This window comes from Arachis hypogaea, chromosome 12 (genome assembly GCF_003086295.3).
Source record: "Arachis hypogaea cultivar Tifrunner chromosome 12, arahy.Tifrunner.gnm2.J5K5, whole genome shotgun sequence".
In the NCBI taxonomy this organism is placed as follows: Eukaryota; Viridiplantae; Streptophyta; class Magnoliopsida; order Fabales; family Fabaceae; genus Arachis; species Arachis hypogaea.
In genome coordinates, this window is record NC_092047.1 from 78,210,839 (window position 1) to 78,215,679 (window position 4,841).

Genomic DNA, 4,841 nt, shown 5'->3' on the forward strand with positions numbered 1-4,841 from the left:
CCTTTTTCACCTCCTCCTAACCTCTGAGGAAATGGTGCTTTTGGTTGGTATGTTTCCATTGTGCCCTTTTGCAGTTCCTTGGCTTGCTCAGTTTCACTTTCCTGCTTAGCTTCCTCCACACCTTCCTTCAAGATTTCTGGCTCCTGTTCTGAGGGCCTGATTCCTTCTTCTTCTGAGACTTCCTTCAATATGGTGATGGCCTTGCATTCTTCCCATCTTACTCTCTTTTGTTCCCCTTTAGGATTCTTTTCTGTGTCACTAGGGAACACTGCAGTTGATTTGGGGGCCTGTTGAGATAGCTCTCCTACTTGAGATTCCATCCTCTTGAGTTTTTCACCATGGTTTCTTAAGGTAGTTCTCACATCATCCCTGAAGCCTTTCAATTCAATTATGTCTTGACTCATGGTTGCCATCATTCCTTCAATCCGGTTTAATTGATCTTGAAATTGTTGGTTCGGATTAGGTTGGGTAGGTTGATTATTTTGGCCATGATATGGTGGTTGGGAGTAAGTGTTTTGTGTGGCTTGGTATGATCTTTGATTGGAGTTTTGGTATGTGGAATTGTTATGTTGGTTGTGGTTGTAAGGTTTGTGGTTTTGTGGTTGGGTTTGTTGGTTTCCCCACCCAAAGTTTGGGTGGTTTTTCCAGCCTGGATTGTAAGTGTTGGAATGTGGATCATATGATTGCCTTTGTTGGTTTCCCACATAGTTGGCCTCTTCCCAATCACCTCCTTCAATGCTTACTTCCTCTTGATCTTGTGTGTGTATTGCAGCCACTTGCTTTGTTTCTAATTGCCTGGTAAGCTCTGCTAGTTGCTTGGCAAACACCTTGTTTTGGGCTAGAATTGTATCAACATGGTTCAGCTCCATGACTCCCTTAGTGTTGTGCCTTTCTGATGCATAGTAGTACTCATTCTCAGCCACTGTCTCAATCACTTCAATGGCCTCTTCCACAGTCTTTTTCCTGTTCAATGAACCTCCTGATGAATGGTCTACAGCCTTCCTTGATTCATAAGAAAGTCCATCATAGAAAATATGCAATTGCACCCAATCATGGAACATGTCTGGTGGGCATTTCCTTGTCAAGTCCTTGAATCTCTCCCATGCCTCGTAGAGAGTTTCACCATCTTGTTGTCTAAAAGTCTGAACCTCAGATCGAAGCCTATTGACCTTTTGTGGGGGGTAGAAACGTGCCAGAAACTTGCTTTCCACCTCATCCCATGTTGTTAGACTCCCCCTTGGGAATGATTCCAGCCACTTAGCTGCTTTGTCCCTAAGTGAAAATGGGAACAAAAGCAGTTTATAGGCATCTTCCTGGACTCCATTGGACTTCACAGTGTCACAAATTCTCAGGAATTTTGTGAGATGTTGATTTGGGTCTTCATTAGCACTTCCACCAAAGGAACAATGATTCTCCACAAGTGATATTAGCTGTGGCTTGAGCTCAAAATTGTTGGCCTGAATGGGTGGTTTCTGGATGCTACTACCACAATTCCCAGAGGTTGGGTTTATGTATGAACTAAGAACCCTCCTCTCAGGAATGGCATGGTTTCCATCAGCTCTCTCATGGTTGTGAACTTCTCTATCCATGTTGAGATCTAAAGCTTCCTCAAAATTGTCCTCAGATTCTCCTTCAGATTCCTCTTCTCCCACTACTCTCTTCCCTCTTGCTTCCCTTCTAAGTCTATGAAGGGTCCTCTCTGGTTTGGTATATGGAGGAGTTGATGTTTCTCCTCTCCTACCTGTCATACAAGAACACAGCACAGGCAACAAACAAGTGAAATACTCTTGGTTAATGGAAGAGTATGGTTAGAGCAATTGAGGAATTAATTCAAACAGTTAGTGAGTCAGTGAGTTAGTTGCTTGAATTTTAAAGGCATAAAGAAAGAAAGCATGTAACAAGGTGCAGAAATTAAAATTCAACAAGTAACTTGTACTGAATTAATCAAAACAAAAAAAAATGCTCAATCTAGTTAACTTCCAATTGGAGAATTGTCAATCGAAAACCAATCCCCGGCAACGGCGCCATAAACTTGATGCGCATAAACTAGTTATGCTACGATTTAGGAAATTGCACGATCGGCAAAATTCCTTCCGGCAAGTGCACCGGTTATCGTCAAGTAAAAACTCACAATAGAGTGAGGTCGAATCCCACAAGGATTGGTTGAGTGAGCAATTCGGATTAGAAGTGTGTTCTAGTTGAGCGGAATCAAGATTGAGATGAGAAATTGCGGAATGTAAAGTTGGCGGGAAAAGTAAATGACAAGAAATTAAAATGGCGGAATCTTAAATTGCATGAATTAAAGAGCTGAAACTAAATTGCTGAAATTAAAGGGAATGGGGGTGATTGCATGAATTTAATTGCAGGATGTAAAGAGAAAGTGGAAATCAGAATTGGGGGATTCATTGGGTTAAAGGAGATATTGAGATCTCCGAATCAAAACATGTTTATCTCTTCCTCAAGCAATGCGTTCATTGAATTTTGCTTGGCAATCTTATATGATTGGATCCCAATCCCTTGGCTCACCAATTCTCTCTAAAAATGAACAAATTCCCAATCCCTTGGTTTAAATGTTCATAAGAAGAGATGATGCTCTATCACTGATTATACCACACAATTTCATGAACCACAATTTGGTAGGATTACATGTCACAATATCCATGCAAACCCCAATCCAATTCATTGTGAGAAAGCTTCTCTAGCATGAATCCTCCATTCCTTTCCCAAGGTTCCGAAGGATTCCAATTATGGGTAGTTTCTTTCCCAAGACAACTACCCAATGGAATTAGATCGAGAAGCTTTCTAACAAAATTCAAGAGAAAAGATTGAAGAAGAAGATAAACTATTATTGATTCATTGAATTACAATAGAGCTCCCTAACCCAATGAAAGGGGTTTAGTGAGTCATAGCTCTGAATTCAATTACAAAGGTATAAAAACTAGCAAAATGAAAAGGTAAAAGGTTAAAGTTAACTTAAATTCTATCCTATTTATACACTTTCTATATTGAGCTTCTGTTGAGTTTCTTGGGCTTTGAGGCCTCTCCATGCTTTCCTTTTGCCTTGGGTTTATGATCCATAATCTTGATGAGGCTGTTGATCCAAATTCTGTAACATTTATTGAGCCAATTTAGTGATAATCAAATAATGACACATGACTCAATAAGTTGAGATTTCAAACTCATCAATCCTTCAGGCCCAATCCCATAAACCATGATATTCAATTGGGTTTCATACCAAAGTAAGTTTAAGTTAATATTTGTGCTCAAAGACTAACTTATACCACAATATTTTTGGCCCAGAAACCTTTTCCAAGAGTGGCGTTTAAGTTGCAGTTTAAGCTTAAACTGCAGCTTAAACGCCAGACACTTCCAGTGAGGCCTTTTGTAGAAGCACGTTTAAGCTTCAGTTTAAGGTTAAACTGAAGCTTAAACGTGGAAATGGAAGAAGGTAGCCCTGGAGAGTCATGTAGTCGAACACGTTTAAGCTTCAGTTTAAGGTTAAACTGAAGCTTAAACGTGGAGATAGGAAGGGCAGCCCTGGAGGTCGAACACGTTTAACCTCCAGTTTAAGGTTAAACTGGAGGTTAAACGTGGAAAAGGAAGGAGGCATCCTGGAGGTCGAACACGTTTAACCTCCAGTTTGAGGTCAAACTGGAGGTTAAACGTGGAAGCTTAGAATGGTAGCCCTGGAGGTGTCGAACACGTTTAACCTCCAGTTTGAGGTCAAACTGGAGGTTAAACGTGGAAATGGAGAGAGCAACCCTGGAGGAGAAAAGCTGTCGAACACGTTTAAGCTCCAGTTTGAGGTCAAACTGGAGCTTAAACGTGGAAATGGCTCCCTGGTGCTCTTCCCACTCCTGGCGTTTAACCTCCAGTTTGAGGTCAAACTGGAGGTTAAACGTGGAACTCCTTCCTGATGGGCAGTCTCATTCTGGCGTTTAACCTCCAGTTTGAGGTCAAACTGGAGGTTAAACGTGGAATGCTTCTTTGGTGAGACTTTCCATTCTGGCGTTTAACCTCCAGTTTGAGGTCAAACTGGAGGTTAAACTTCAATTCCAGCATTTCTTATCCTTCATGATTTTGGCATTTAAGCTCCAGTTTAGGCTTAAACTGGAACTTAAACTCCACATGTGATATTCAAGCTTCCTTTATTGATTTTGTTGCTTCCTTGCCTAGCCTCTTCTTCCTGAAATCATCCAAACAATTGCATCAAAGTCTTGCAAAATTTCATGAGAAATCTTCCATTCATAGCATTCAAGTAATATAACTAAAAACTCATGGAATTTGCATCAAAATCATACTGTTTGGATGGTTCATTGCTTTGTTACTCTTTTAACCCTTCTTGGTTACTTAAAGCTCAAGAAAATGCATAAAACAACTAAAACTAACAGAAAAATGCTAGTGAAACTAGCCTAAGATGCCTTGGCATCACAACACCAAACTTAATACTTGCTTGTCCCTAAGCAAGTCCTGAATTATTTGAGAAGAAAGTATGAAACAGAAAGCAATTACATTGGCTATATTAGCAAGCATTTGAAGTTCATCCGAAGGGTTTTATGCAGAAAGTTGCAGCATCACTTTTTCATACTTATCAGGTAGGATTATCACTTTTTCATTGCATCCATCAAACACTGCTATGGCCTCTTGTTATTCTTATGTCTTTGGCACTTTTCTCTTCTTTGTTTTTCTTTTCTTTTTCTTAGAGCTTCTTTGCTCCTTGTTTGCTTAGTGTCATGTGTTGCACAAGCCTTTGGCATTTTCTTTTTCTTATCAGTGCACTACACATATCCACTTTAGACATTTTAGTTCACATTTCTTCTTGAGACATTGGTGCCCAGCAC

General features: G+C 40.2%; 1 non-coding gene across 1 annotated transcript; it reads left to right on the forward strand.

Moving 5' to 3' along the window:
• The first annotated feature begins 1,059 nt into the window (after positions 1-1,059).
• On the forward strand, positions 1,060-1,163 carry LOC112731800 (small nucleolar RNA R71). Its single transcript, XR_003167558.1, has one exon. It is a non-coding gene; the product is annotated as a small nucleolar RNA R71 (small nucleolar RNA).
• Positions 1,164-4,841: the final 3,678 nt, after the last annotated feature.